Below are 16,187 nucleotides of genomic sequence, written 5' to 3' on the forward strand. Positions count from 1 at the left end.
AGGGGACTGCAATACACACAGAGGCGTGGCCATATACTCTATTAGCATCCTGATCCTGGATTGGACAAGGCACCAAGAGCCTTAACTACATCCGCTGTTGAAATGAATGAAACTTGACCGGCGTGGCGGGACATTTGTAATGACACTGATCAGATTAGCACAAAGCGTGCCAAATCCCTTCAAGGGGACAGAGCCCTTTAGTTTACCCCTCCTACGTGTGCAGCAGGGAACAGACAGCATGGGCCATTGCAGTGTCTAACAACCTGTCACGGCAGTAAAGGACCCAGGGGGTCAAGCACGTGATTTAGAGCCATGATAGGAGCCTCCTGGCTCAGGGCCACTTCTTGCTTGCTGGTTGCCAGGAACCAAAGAGGACCAGAGCATGCAGATCATACGCAGCAGTCAGGCAATGACCAAAACCTGCTGGATTATGCAGGGCCCATGGCTGGCTGGCTGCAGGGCTGGGACAAAGACCCAGGATGGGCTAACAGCCACATTGCAGCCACTTGACCTAGGGGGCAGTGTGCGGGGAATGGGGGAGTGAGAGAGGCTGCTGGGGCTTGCAGGCTGAGGCCCTGAGGCGAGGGCAAAGAGGATGCTGGGGCCACAAGAAAATGGCCAGACAATACGCTGCAGTAGCCACTCAGGGAAGTGGCCGACCAGCGGCCTGCAGGTCCCCCGGAAGGGGGGAGCACAGAGCGTGACACAGGCACGGGGCTGTGTGGTCGAAGAGGACGCCCGGCCCGTCACATGTGCAGACTTTTGTTTCTCCTGGTGGGTGCTCCACCCCAAGGCCCAGCCCTCGCTCCGCCTCTTCCTGCCCCCGTCCCCCGAGGTCCCGCCCCGCATGGCCGCCACTCACTCCTCTCCATCCCCTCCCCCGAGGCCCCTCCCCCGCCTGCCACTTGCTCCTCTCCGCCCCTCCCCCGAGCGCCTCCTGCTAGCCGATCCAGCCCCGGGGCTGCTGGAACAACTGGGTGGTGGCCAGCCAGGGAGCCCTGGAGCCACGGCTCACATATCCCACCTGGGCGTCTCTGGCTAGCAGCAAACACCTCCCTGATTCCAGGCAGATGTGGGGAGCTGGTTTAGGTTACATGGTGCATGGAGGGGGGCCAGGCTGAAGGGTGCAATCTGACCCCCAACCCCCCTCAGTGGTTCACCTCTCAGAGGTGCACTTTGATTCCAGGGGCCGTGACTGTGGGTTTCATTCCCACCTCTGGGTTTTCTTTATCGCAGTCGCTGGGGGCTGCTCCCACCTTCCCTCCCTGATTCTTTCGGGTTTTTCTTCTTCTCCCTCCTCTCTTCTCTCTCTTTCCTTCTCCAGTTCCTGCTTCTACCCCAGTTCTTTCTCTCCCCCGTCCCCTTCCTGCGTTTCTCCTGTTCCCCCTTTTCTCAATCCTCCCCCCTTCCTTTCCTCACCTCAATTTCAATCTCCCCCCCCACCCCCACCCCCGGTGTTCTCCCCACCCCCTCTCCTGAGTCTGCTCTGCATGCAGCCCGTTCTCTGGGTGTGGGGATAGGAGCTTTCAAGGGGAGCCCTGCTCTCTGTGATGAACAATGTGTCCTTTGGTTTCCAGTGGACATTTTGTGTTACGGTTGTTACAGCCAGAAACCTTCCCTAATACTCTCTTTACATGGCTATCAATGCCAGGCCACCCTCCCCTTCTCCTCCTCCTGTGCCCCCTGGCCCTGAGCTGGGCGGGACCCCAGATCCCACCCAGAAATGGCGGTTACAGGGTTTGAGTTTTTTCATGCTGTTTTCAAAGATCAGTCTGACTCCATTTCATGAATTGTTCATTTCCCTCCCCCCGTGCACCAGAGGAGGGCCGGGTAGGGAATGCTGTGACTCCCCAAATAGCCTGACCCCCACCCCCTATCCGCCCCCTCCCACTTCCCGCCCCCTGACTGACCCCCATCCCTAACCACCCCCTCTGGGACCCCATCCCATATCCAATCCCTGTCCCCTGAGTGACCCGACCCCTATCCATACCCCTGCTCCCTGACAGCCCCCCCCAGGAATCCCACACCTATCCAATCCCCCCGTTCCTCATCTCCTGACTGCCCCGCACCAGAACCTCCACACCATCCAACTGCCCCCATCCCCTGACTGCCCCTTATCTAACCCCCGCTCCCTTACCATTCTGCTCAGAGCAGCAGGAGCTCGCAGCCCCGCCACCTCGCTACCCGGTAGGAGCAGCGGGCCAGAGCCGTCGCCGACGGCGCAGTGAGGTGAGGCTGCAGGGGTGGGGGGACAGCAGGGGAGGGACCGGGGGCTAGCCTCCCCTGCCCGGAGCTCAGGGACCAGGCAGGACAGTCCCGCAGGCCGGATGTGGCCCGCGGGCCGTAGTTTGCCCACCTCTGCTCTAGGTCCTCACATCCAGGGCTGTGCTTAAGTCTTGTGGAGTTTTCCTGCATAACATCACTAAGATACAGCCTTTCCTCTCCATCCACACAGCTAAAATTCCCATCGAGGCTCTGATCACATCACATCTCAGTTACCACCACATGCTTCTCTTCTCCATCTTGCCCAGCTCAGATGCATTCAGAATATTGCTGCAAGCTGCAAAGATCATTCTCCTAGCCCATTGCTTTCACCATGTCACCCCTCTTTGCATCCCTCCACTGGCTCCCCCTTCTCTATTGCATCAAACAGAAGCTGCTTGTCTTCGCTTTCAAGGCCCTTCACGTACTGTCCTCTCCCAACCGGACATCTCTCATTCACTGTACCAAGGTGTTGACTCTCACCTCCAATCGGTCCATGCTGCCAGCAACACCCACTTGTTAAATTTTCAGACAACCACCTCCATGCTTTCTGCTACATGCCCTACATGCTTGGGAGGAGAGCCCCTTCAACATTTGCAAACCTACCTCATTATCCATCTCCAATTCCCAAATCAAAGCTCTTCTTTGCCCTGGTGTCTACCAAAAATTCAACAGCCTGTCTCCTGGGGTGCTGAGACCACTGCCTATCATACCGATCAATACAGTCTCATTATTTCCTTGCACTCCCCTGTCTGTCTGTCTCCATCTGTCTCTTGTCTTATACTTAGATTGTCAAATCTTTGGGGCAGGGACTGTCTTTTGTACTGTTTTGTACAGCACCTAGCACAATTGGGTCCTGATCCATGACGGGGGCTCCTATGTGCTACAGTAATACAAATAACACAGGCTAGAGAATGTCACTATTATGGCTTCAGTGCCCTCCCCCACCACCACCAAAAAGCAGCAAAACAAACAAAAAAAATCACCTCCCAGCTCAAAAAGTATGTGTTTACACTCAGCTGGCTAACTCAATGTATAGTACTAGTAGAGGTGAGGGAGAGGTGCCTTTTACCTTGATGTAGCTAGTCCAGGAATGCTATACGCTCAGCCTGGAATTTACCTGGACAAGTGACACAGAGGTTAAAGCCACCTGTGCCTTGTCTCCAGTAGGATTTTACTTCAAGTTAGCTATCTCCGTGTAAACACACTTTTGCAGTAAAGACAATGCCTGGGAGACTCCTACCTCAAGCCCCTAACTTCTGGTTGAGTTAGAAATTATTTGCAACATTTAAGAGCCCACTGATTGAAAGAGGTTAAACACACACAACATTTCTACATTTTATCTTTGTGCAACTGACAGCACTCTGTGTAGTCAGGTTTCAGAGTAGCAGCCGTGTTAGTCTGTATTCGCAAAAAGAAAAGGAGGACTTGTGGCACCTCAGAGACTAACCAATTTATTTGAGCATAAGCTTTCGTGAGCTACAGCTCACTTCATCGGATGCATAAAGTGGAAAATACAGTGAGGATGTTTTTATACACACAGACCATGAAAAAATGGGTGTTTATCACTTCAAAAGGTTTTCTCTCCCCCCACCCAACTGTCCTGCTGGTAATAGCTTATCTAAAGTGATCACTCTGCTTACAATGTGTATGATAATCAAGGTGGGCCATTTCCAGCACAAATCCAGGGTTTAACAAGAACCTCTGAGGAACAGTGGGGGGGGGGGTGAAGGAATAAACAAGGGGAAATAGGTTACTTTGCATAATGACTCAACCACTCCCAGTTTCTATTCAAGCTTAAGTTAATTGTATCCAATTTGCAAATTAATTCCAATTCAGCAGTCTCTCGTTGGAGTCTGTTTTTGAAGTTTTTTTGTTGAAGGATAGTCACTTTGAGATCAGAAATCGAGTGACCAGAGAGATTGAAGTGTTTTCTGACTGGTTTATGAATGTAATAATTCTTGACATCTGATTTGTGTCCATTTATTCTTTTATGCAGAGACTGTCCAGTTTGACCAATGTACATGGCAGAGGGGCATTGCTGGCACATGATGGCATAGATCACATTGGTAGATGTGCAGGTGAACGAGCCTCTAAGAGTGTGGCTGATGTGATTAGGCCCTGTGATGAATAGATATGTGGGCACAGTTGGCAACGGGCTTTGTTGCAAGGATAGGTTCCTGGGTTAGTGGTTCTGTGGTGTGGTATGTTGTTGCTGGTGAGTATTTGCTTCAGGTTGGGGGGCTGTCTGTAGGCAAGGACTGGCCTGTCTCCCAAGATTTGTGAGAGTGATGGGTCGTCCTTCAGGATAGGTTCTAGATCCTTGATAATGCGTTGGAGAGGTTTTAGTTGGTGGCTGAAGGTGATGGCTAGTGGCATTCTGTTATTTTCTTTGTTAGGCCTGTCCTGTAGTAGGTGACTTCTGGGTACTCTTCTGGCTCTGTCAATCTGTTTCTTCACTTCAGCAGGTGGCTTCTGTAGTTGTAAAAACGCTTGATAGAGCTCTTGTAGGTGTTTGTCTCTGTCTGAGGGGTTGGAGCAAATGTGGCTGTATCGTAGAGCTTGGCTGTAGACAATGGATCGTGTGGTGTGGTCAGGGTGAAAGCTGGAGGCATGTAGGTAGGAATAGCGGTCAGTAGGTTTCCGGTATAGGGTGGTGTTTATGTGACCATCGCTTATTAGCACTGTAGTGTCCATTAAGTTGGTCTCTTGTGTGGACTGGTCCAGGCTGAGTTTGATGGTGGGATGGAAATTGTTGAAATCATGGTGGAATTCCTCGCTGGCTTCTTTTCCATGGGTCCAGATGATGAAGATGTCATCAATATAGCGCAAGTAGAGTAGGGGCATTAGGGGATGAGAGCTGAGGAAGCGTTGTTCTAAGTCAGCCATAAAAATGTTGGCATACTGTGGGGCCATGCGGGTACCCATAGCAGTGCCGCTGATTTGAAGGTATACATTGTCCCCAAATATGAAAGAGTTATGGGTGAGGACAAAGTCAAAAAGTTCAGCCAGCATGTTTGCTGTGATATTATTGGGGATACTGTTCCTGACGGCTTGTAGTCCATCTTTGTGTGGAATGTTGGTGTAGAGGGCTTCTACATCCACAGTGGCCAGGATGGTGTTTTCAGGAAGATCACCGATGGATTGTAGTTTCCTCAGGAAGTCAGTGGTGTCTGGAAGATAGCTGGGAGTGCTGGTAGCATAGGGCCTGAGGAGGGAGTCTACATAGCCAGACAATCCTGCTGTCAAGGTGCCAATGCCTGAGATGATGGGGCGCCCAGGATTTCCAGGTTTATGGATCTTGGGTAGCAGATAGAATATCCCAGGTCGGGATTCCAGGGGCGTGTCTGTGCGGATTTGATCTTGTGCTTTTTCAGGGAGCTTCTTGAGCAAATGCTGTAGTTTCTTTTGGTAACTCTCAGTGGGATCAGAGGGTAATGGCTTGTAGAAAGTGGTGTTGGAGAGCTGCCGAGCAGCCTGTTGTTCATATTCCGACCTATTCATGATGACAACAGCACCTCCTTTGTCAGCCTTTTTGATTATGATGTCTGAGCTGTTTCTGAGGCTGTGGATGGCATTGTGTTCTGCACAGCTGAGGTTTTGGGGCAAGTGATGTTGCTTTTCCACAATTTCAGCCGATGCACGTTGGCGGAAGCACTCTATGTAAAAGTCCAGTCTGTTGTTTCGACCTTCAGGAGGAGTCCACCCAGAAACGTTCTTTTTGTCATCTTGGTAGGAAGGTCTCTGTGGGTTAGTATGTTGTTCAAAGGTGTGTTGGAAATATTCCTTGAGTGGGAGACGTCGAAAATAGGATTCTAGGTCACCACAGAACTGTATCATGTTCGTGGGGGTTGAGGGGCAGAAGGAGAGGCCCCGAGATAGGACAGATTCTTCTGCTGGGCTAAGAGTATAGTTGGATAGATTAACAATATTGCTGGGTGGGTTAAAGGAACCACTGTTGTGGCCCCTTCTGGCATGCAGTAGTTTAGATAGTTTAGTGTCCTTTTTCTTTTGCAGAGAAGCAAAGTGTGTGTTGTAAATGGCTTGCCTAGTTTTTGTAAAGCTCTCCAACACCACTTTCTACAAACCATTATGCTCCGATCCCACTGAGGGTTACCAAAAGTTAGTGTTGTCCCCCGCAACCTGCAAAGGTCTTGTGCCAGCAAAGGGAAGCTACTCCCAGATCTGGAGCTGCATTCGCATGTCCTGAGGGCTGTCCTGCACCATAGTCACCACAGGCAGGTAGGTCATGAACCTCCATCTCTGTCCCAGCTGCAGGATGGCCTCTGGTGCCTGCTCCCTCAGGCACCTGGAGATGCTGAAATAGGGGTGGGGTTGGCAGAACAGGAGAACACCCCATGAGGTTAAGAAATGGCAGTGAGAGCCTTTTCCCTCCCTGGGAGATTACGGTGTCCCTCTGTGAGGACTCCCTTCCTGGCAGATGCTGTGCTTTCGTTCCTGGACACTGCCAGGAGGCCCAGCTCCCAACCCTAGCAGCTTGGCTGTTCCATCCCCTACTGTGTACCAAAACTGACTTGAAGGGACTATCCAAGCCCCTCCCAGCCATGCTCCCAGTGCGGGTCTATCTCCTGGCTGAGCACAGGCTGTTCTTATATCGCCCAACAGTCCTGGATCCTAGTTGCATGCTGCTCCTTCTTATGTGACCCCTGCACTTATTCCCTTCACCTGGAGATAGGTTCAGTTGAGCTACTACCCCTTTCATGACCATCTCACCCTGGGACAGCCTGAAACTGGAAACCTGTGCTCGAACAGGAACTGTTTGCTAGGAAAGGTGCTGAAGACACAATGGAAGAGGAAATCCTTTGGACTGGATTGAAATTATTCCAAAGGAAAGTGAATGAGAGAAAATGTCCAGCATTACCCTCCTAGTGAAAGAAAAAAATTAAGGTCAGAAAGGACCATTCTGTCCATCTTCTGTGTAACACAGGCCCTAGAACGGGACCGAGCACTTCCTCCAGAAAACCCATGACATGTGACTGAGCCAGAGCACATCTTCTGGAAAGACATCGACATGCATGAGAGCCAGCTGGTCAGAAACAATCTTTCTTCTGCAGTGCCGTGAAGTTAAAGGACATGGAGAAGAAGAAAACCTCGACTCGGGTTGTTACTGGAGCTGAAGCAGAGAGGCCAGGACAAACACGGCTAGGGCCCAGGACTGACTATCAGCAGATCTGCCGTTTTCTATTCCTGGCTTTTTCACCATGAGCGAATCTCTTTGCTTCCATGTGCCTCAGATTCCACGACTATAAAATAAAGCTATTCAAGGTTCTGTTTTTTTCTCTCCTGTTTTTCAAGGCGGGACACTTAGATTTGGGGGTCATGCCATTTGGGGCCTGTCTACGCTACCGGTCTAGAGTGTCTTTTTGTAAGCTGATGACCCCCACATGTTGTTCAGAAGCTATGGATGACACAAGCTCCTAAGTTTGTTCTGTGCTTAGCCCCTCTGGCACAGCTGGGCTGGGCGGCCTTTTCTCGCTGTGCTGTGTGGAGCAGGTTCTGGGCACTAGGGATATGAAGAGGCTCTCGGGGACTAAATCTTGAAAATCAATATCAATGAACTGCAACCCAAATAACAATCACTGCTGCTAACATTGGTGGGTGATAAAATAGTAGTAGAGTGGTAATCAATGATGAGGAGAGGGCAGTGACCCAGAGCAATCGGATCCCTTGATAAAGTGGAGACATTCAAAGAAAACAAGTTGGAAAAGAACCAAAGGAAGGGTCCTATAGCTAGCGACAAAGCATGCAGGCCACACCTACAGAATGGGGAAGTGCATCCAGGAAAGCACTGACTGTGAAGAGGACTCCTTGGCCTTGTCATTCCCTAGCTAAGTGCCTCAGTTTCCATTCTCACCAGCCTGTGCCTCTATCCCTGTGGGTTGGTGTCCGTGTTGGCAACAGTCCCACTCCCGTACTGCACAGTCTAATACCAGCTCCTCTCTCTTGCCAGCACCATGAAACCTGCCCTGGAGCCAGACCTAGAGACCCACCTCTTGCGAGCTGCCCTTCACTCCGTCTTCACTCTGGGCACGGAGAAGGACACCACCGGCATCCAGGGACATCCTCCTCCTCCATCGTCTCACTTTTCCAGAATGGTCCTTGGTCCCTGCTCCCTTCATTCGCTGGAGCTCCAGATTTAGGGGTGGGGTAGCGGAGATGGAACAAGCTGCAGGGTTGGATCCTTCCCTCCACCAGGGAAGAGATTACCCCTCCCTGGGGGATTTCTTTCTTTCTTTCTTTCTTTCTGTCTTTCTTTCTTTCATAAGCCATGTTTTATCCAGAAGCCCAGCTTCCATCCATAGCAACTTGGCTGTTTCCTACTTTTCTGCCTACAAGGCCCTCTGCAGAGACTTGCTAAGCTCATGGGTCAAAGGTCCAGGTGTCATCAATTCTTGCAAATTGTCTGCAGTGGGATGTGAAGGAGAGAGGCCAGGAGATGTGTTTGGGAGTCTCCCCAGTGCTTACCAGAGACCCCTCTTCCCATCCTGTGGCAGGTGTAGTCCCAGGTTCCCTAACTCTGACCCATGCTTTGCAGGCTCTGCGCAAAGTCATCCCAGAGGTCCTGGATGCCATGCTGGGGAACCTGCTGGCAGAGTCCCCAGACACAGACAGGCTCCACTTCATCTTGGAGGTGAGCCCCATTTTATCTTAACTCTTAGGGGGACTGGTAAGGAGAGACTGGAAGATCCATTTTCTACTCTGTTCTCCTAGCTGGGTTCCCAGGGGGCCGTCCTTGGTTGGGGAGGTCAATGCAATGCAGTGCCAGGTCCTTCCTTCTTGAGGGACAGAGGAAGGAGCTGGGACTACAAGCCAGAGCTCTGCCTGGTTCTGCTGAGCACTAAGCACAGGGCTTCTGGCAGTCTTGGGGAGTGAGAGTCTGAAAACCCACCCTTCCCCCACCCCTCCAACACACACACCCCATGAGATTCAGGAGATGGTTCTCAGATAAGAAGCACATGCTCCTTCCTAGAGAAACAGGAGGAGCCCATGGAATCAGCCCTTCCCTCTGATCTGCTCTGAAATTCCTGGGGGGATTGTGCTCTCAATCACTCCCTACATCCCCCCAAGGATTTTCATAGCAGGGAAGGGCCGAGGGATCAGTCTCCTTTCTGGTGAACTGTTCAGGAATCAGGAGTTCTGGGAGGATGGGACCAGCCCCGACCCCGAACATTGTCCCAATCGAGAGAGACGCTGACAAGTTGTGACCTGCAGGGTACAAGCTGCGTCCTGGGGGAAAGAATCCCCTTCTAAAGCTCTGCCATCAATGACTCAGCTATTCCCCCCTGAGCAGAATGTCTCAGGCCCCTCGGGCTGGGGGCGTGGGGCTCATTTGCAAAGCAGGTGCACCTGGCCCCTGAGTCTGACCTGCCTCCTTTCCCCACAGCATGTCAACTTCTGGGTCGTGTCCAGGGTGTCCCAGGAGCGAGCCAGGGCTATCAGGAGCAGCACAGCCCTGCTGAGATACACAGTCACCCTCCCTGAGTTTGACGTAAGTGACCTCCGACCCCAGCTTGCTGGCTCCAGGCGGAGGCGGGCTGGCTCCAGCGGGCTGCAGGATCTGCTGCTGCTGCCGGGGCTGTGGCTTAGGAGGGTTCTTCATGGGGAGGCAGAGGCAGAGCAGGACTGAGCTAGGCTTGAGTCAAGTTCTTCTTGTCCTGGTTCAGTGTTGTCCCTGGGCCTTTAAGGGGACCATGCTCCAGCCCTGCTTGGCATCCCAAAGCAGCTCCGGGCTCCCTTGGCAGCAGAGCAAATGAAGGGTCGGTCTCAAGCTCCTCTCCCCCAGCATCTCCTGCAGAGGAGCTAAGGGGAAGGAGCCCTCTGGCCCAGGGGGGACAGGGAGCTGACAGGAAAATGCTGATGGAGTCCCCTCTGCTCTCCCTTCCATTAGATCTCAGCCGAGTTCCTTCGGTTGGGTCACCATGTGGCCCAGCTGGCTCTATTAATCAGCGATCCAGACAAGGACATTAGCCGGCAGGCCAGGGAGGGGACTTACCGGCTCTACCAACTGCTGCTCCAACAGAGGGGTAAGGAACCCAGCTGGGACACGGAACCCAATAGGGGACTGAGAGTGACCACAGGTGGATAATGGGACCCCAGACCATTTCTCTCAGACTGACCCAAGCTGGAGGACAAGTCTCTCTCTGCCTCTGTTCTTCTCCACTCCACTGTGGAGCCACCAATGGGATTGGAAGGACACAGAAACTGCAACCAGAATGAGAAAAGTCTCTCTCTCTCTCTCTCTCTCTCTCTCCCAGGCCTGACCATACATGACACGGAAGATCTCTGGTGCTATGACTGGCACCAGGACAGCAGGCTCTTGGGCTACAAGAACACAGCCAGAGTGGGGGAGGTAAGGGCACTGTGCCAGGGCATGACACAGCTCAGGGAGTGTGGCTGGCTGGGTTCCCTGCAGTGGATGCCTCCTGGAGACAGGAAAAGAGCCCACTCCTTATTTCCAGCTCAGAGTTCCTCATCCAGCAACCAGTGGGACAGGCTGGTGCTAAAGGTCCCACATTGGAACCTCACTAGTTGCCGTGATTTGAGGAGAATCCCCCGTGAGTGAGTTAATATAGGATTATGGCTCTGGGTGTCTCTCTGCTACTTGTCCCCCTGACTGATCCCCAAGTGTCTGAGAGGAGAGCCCTGAGTCAGTCAGTCACGATTGCTTGATCAGACCCTTGTTTAATTCCCTGCACCCTGTAGAAGCAGAGAAAGGAGGTGGGCTTTGCCCAATTCCATTGCCGGTCAGGAAGCAGAATGCCCCAACCTGGGAACTGGGTAGGGGACATAGTGAGCTCCAGAGCCAATATGGACCACATGCGCCCCCGTCATGTCTCCAGCCCTGGCCAGGGAATGGCAGAGTATCTGGACCTCAGCCACTGTTCCAAAGAAGCACATTGTCACTGAGACAAGTTGCGGCTACTTGCTGCACAAGTAGAAAATCAAAGACACGCCCCCGCCCCCGTCTCACAACTGTGGTGAGAATATCCAAACCTTCGAACACACCGTAACACAGTGCCCCCAGGCTGGAGTGAAAGGTGAAATGGGTGATTTCCACATCACAGAGGAGGCCTTGGAATGGCTCATGGATCGACAAGAGCATCTACAGAACGCTGCTCCACAGACGCCCTGTGAGAGAGACTGTGTGAGCTTGTCCCGCCTCCCACAAGCTAAATTGCTGCAGCGGAAGAAAAGTCTCCTAGGAGTGTCTGGGATGGGGACTGGGCCATGAGTCTCCTTGTCCTTGTCAGGCTGCAGGTTGGATTCCCCTTGAAGAAACCAAGGAGCTGCAGAGGCCATTCCCAGCAACGAGACAAATCACTAAGCTGCGGGGAATAGACCTTTCGTCTGTCAGCTCCAACCCCCTTGCCCCCCACAACACACACACACTCCTCTAGCCGCTGAGGTGAAGGAGAGCTCTCTGCTGGAAGCAACACAGGGTACCCTGTCATCTCTGTTGCCTGCACAGCAGAGTGGGCCTGCTCACACACATTAGAGATCCATTTCCAGCCCATCCTGGCCCCTGCCATAAATTGCCATCCTGAAAGAGCCACTGGAGGCTTTGGTCCCTCAGCATGTGTGACCTTTTAATAAAGGGGCTTCCCTGAGCCCTGGGAGCCTGAAAGCCTCCTGGGGAATGAACTGCCTTGACCACAGCAGCTCTCTTCCCCGTCCTTTGGGGCATGAGACGCCATTGTACTGCCAGGACTTGGAGGCTGGCTCTGGGCAATCTGCTCAAGCCTCGTGTCCTCTTGGTTTTAGGTCTTTGGAAAATTCTTCTCCGACGGGCAGAGAAGATCCTTCCTGCAGACAGCAGTGCTGGCTATCCATGACCCCCTGCTGCTTGTCAGCCAGGCTGGGCTGCTGCTCATCTACTCCCTCCTGGGGGAAGCCCAGCAACTGATGGGGGACACGGTAATCAGCTGCAATCAACTCAGGAGCTTGGGGTGGGGCCCAGGGCCTCATTCCCATCCTCTCGCCATTCGCTGGCCTGGTAGCAAGGAGCCTAGTGGGGACTTCTGGACTTCATGGACTTCTCTTCTTAGGATGTGGTGCTCTGCTATCACTCCTGGGAAGGAAAGGAGAGTCCCCTAAGTGCCCTATGGGAACCTTTCCTGCCCCACAGAGCTGCCCCCATTTCCCTATGGCCTAGTGTCCATGTCACCCAAGCCACCATCGAGAGTTGTTCCCATCTCTGGCAGCCTGGGAGGCTTAGGACTGACTGGTGATGGTGACTGACCAGGAAGGGCTGAGGCACATGGGCGTGGGAAGCTGGGTCTTGCTGCTGGTAGGGCTGGACCCGCTCTCGAGAGATTGGGAGGATTCAGTCAGCAGGGGCTGCTGACCTGTCCCGTTCACCAGGGCTGCCATCCTGTGGCTTCACCTTTTGTCACTGGGGTGACTTGGGGAAAGGTCTCAAGCTCTCCCCATCCCACTTCACTGCTGCCAGAATCCCTCCTGCCCCCCTGCTAGAGCCCCCTTCCTGCCCTACCTGGGTGGGGATGGAGGTGGGGGTGGAGGAGAGGGTTCTATGAACTTGAGCGGTGTCCCCAGGTGGGTTGGAGGTGGAACAGCTGTCAGGGGCACTGATGGGGAAGTGGCAGGAGCTCACCCTACAAGGAGGGGGGTTGACACTGGAGGTCACTAGAGAGGACAGCAAGCCTCCATCCTGGGGTCAGGAGGGTGAATCTATCACTCAGACATGTCAAAGTTTGACTCAGACTCACAATTTATCAGACCACTCTGTTTTATTAGCAAAGCTGCTCTCCTAATACATTTAGAAGTGAGCCCCCCGAGTGGGGCTTGTGTCTTTTAATTTATACAGTTTTTTTGGAGAACAAGTTACAGAGAAGTTACAGACAAAAGAAGAAAAAGATTTTAGTCACCACCCTTCGAGATCCCTGAGACCAGTCACGTACCTTCAATTACCTGCCACCCTTAACAATTTCCTTTAACAGCTTCCAGTTAACTTAACTAATTGCCCTTCACACCTTCCACTCTGATGCCTGCTTCTTAGACGTGCTGGCTCTATCTTAATTGCTTCTCCATTCAAAAGCTAACTGTCCCTAGGTGTGCTCCCTCAGATACTTTGTAACATGTTTTGGCATGCCCTCTCATATACAATGTATCCAGCATGTCCCTTATACAATGTTATACTTATACAATGTTATACTTCCACAATCCCCCCTTTTGGTCAAGGCTACGCCCATGACCAATGACTTACTGGATTCCATACATCAATCGTTCTTTTTCATTACTTTCACTGGTGACATTTAACAACATTAGATTAGCACTCTGGTTAGGGGTAACCTGATGGATGGTGTGTCTTGTGCAGTTTTGGATACAACAAGAAATCAATTGAAAATACACAAAGATTATTAGAATTCCAAATAGGATAGTCAGGATTCCTTGAAACAACCAGTTTCCCAGACTAGAGAAATTGAATAAGTTACTTATCCATTTCCACAAGGAACTTGGTTCTTCGTGGGGAAGGTATGCAATTTGCTCCAGATGGCTAGCACGATTTATTACCTCATTAGTATTATCAGGTATGTATACACAGCATTCTGTTCCAATTAGTGCACAGGTCCCTCCTTTGGCTGCCAGTATTATATCTAATGCCCGACGGTTTTGGAGGGCCACTTGTCGGACCGCTCCTGCTTCTTTGGCTAGAGCTTTTAAGCTCTCTTCTGTTTCATTGGCCATGATCTCATCCACCGCTTGTAACCTTAAAAGCCTTTTTGCATGGTGGATTACCCCCCCTACTGGGACTAAAGAAATGCCAACAGCTTCTTCCCAAGTTAGGGGGTTTATGTTATCCACATACCATTTAGCATCTGGCAAGTCCCTCCTTTTTCGCCTGAAATTATGGAGGTGATTTCGTGGGAAAGATTGAAGCACCCGGAATTGTGGGAAAAGCTGAGCAGGATAACAGATACTTGACCAATTTGCTGGTAACACAGTGTAAGCATTTTCCCCACAAACCCAATGATGTCCCATTAAAGCTGGGAAGGGTTGACTGCAACCCTTTGACATGTAAGAATTTATGAAGGAGGAATAGTATCCCCCAAAGGGCACAGGATGATTTTCACTGGGAGAAGAGGTAGCATTCACATGACATTTGTAGATGGTGCTGTTTTGCTCAGGGAGGCTGTAGGGGGAGCAAGAGATTGAATCTTTGGTTTGAACCCAGGTTGAGAGGAAGTTTATCTTTCCATACCCGGTTCGCCATTCTCCAACCTTGTTTGAATAGTCCCATACACCATACAGCTGCTCCTCCCTAGATTCAGCCCTGTCCTATTACACACCCAGCACCAGTGGCCCTTTCCTTTCACCACACTTATAAGTTTAGGAACATATGTTTTTCCCAGCCCCCAAGTGTCATTTTCCTTCCATGTCCTTTTAAGTGGATAGGGTTCTCCAGCAAGCTCTGAGGAATTCAAAGGGATTGCCATGGTGGGGATACTAGCTTGTGAGTGAGCTGGGATGTGGCTGCAGACCCAGCAATTAGAAATATTCAGGATCTGGGCTATCTGCACCTGTTGTTGGATGAAAGAATTGTCACTGTCACTCTGGATTCCCCAGACCCTCAGGACACAGTAGCTGAGGATTAAGCTTCTCAAAGGACACATGTTGGAAGCAGGACCCTTTCTGGTTCCGACAACCCCTTTTGAGGGAACCGCAGTCACGGTTTTACGTCCACCAGGCAGCAGGCGCTAGGCTCACTACTGCTTCTTGTTTGTTGGGTCCTGCTGTCTGCTTACCCTCTGCTTGTGGCAACCCTTACGAAAGCGCAGATTGTAAGGTATTGCAGGCTGTTCCTCTTTGTCTTCTGAGGTTGAAGCTGGTTCTGCGTGGTCTTGCAGAGGTGCTTGGTCCCCTTGAGGTGGCGCTGGCTTACACTGTGAGGCGTGGATCCATGCAGCGATGCCGGATAATTTCACTGCTGTCTGGGTGGTGAGCAGTACCTGGTATGGACCCTTCCACCGGGGTTCCAAGGCGGGCTTCCGAAGGTGGTGCCGCAGGTAGACCCAATCACCAGGCTCAAGAGTGTGACAGGCAGCAGAGGTGGGTTCCCTCGGCCAAGCTGCTCGCACCTGCGAATGGAAGGAGCTCACAGCTTGCATTAACCCTTTGCAGTACTGGAGGAGCATGCTGTGAGTTAGGTTTAGGTCTGGGGCTGAGGTAATAGTAGCCATTGTTCGCATAGGGCGTCCCATGATGATTTCAAATGGATTCAATTTGTGTCTCTGGGATGGGGATGACCGAATTTCCATAAGGGCCAGTGGTAAAGCAGCTGGCCAGTTTAACCCTGTGGAACTACAGATTTTTGCCAGCTTATTTTTAAGCACACCATTTCGCCTTTCAACTGCCCCTGCACTCTGTGGATGGTAAGGGCAGTGCAACAGGTGGGTGACATGTAATACCTGGTTTAGATGTTGAACAATTTTTCCAGTAAAATGTGTTCCCCGGTCACTAGACAAAGTGGCAGGAATTCCCTTGGTAGGGATAATGTGGTTTAACAGACATTTTGCAACGGACAATGAATCAGCTTTGCGACAGGGAAAGGCTTCAATCCAACCCGAAAACAGACATATTATAACTAAAATGAATTCATATTTCTGACACTTTGGCATTTGTACAAAATCAAGTTGCCAGTGTAGGAAAGGTGCTTGAGGCAAACCCCGAAACCCTTGTGTTACTTTTACAGATTTGCCTACATTGTGGCTTTGACAAGTAACACAAGCGGCACAGTGGCGGGTTGCAAAGGAGCTGAAATGGGGAGCCCACCACCCCTCCTTACTCATAGCAGAGACCATCCCCTCCTTGCCGACATACGAAACACCATGTAGCAGGGCGGCTAGAGATGGGTAGAGTGAGAGGGGGGCTACAAAGGTACTGGT

This window comes from Lepidochelys olivacea, assembly GCF_965140295.1.
Source record: "Lepidochelys olivacea isolate rLepOli2 genome assembly, chromosome: 14".
NCBI classification, from domain to species: domain Eukaryota; kingdom Metazoa; phylum Chordata; order Testudines; family Cheloniidae; genus Lepidochelys; species Lepidochelys olivacea.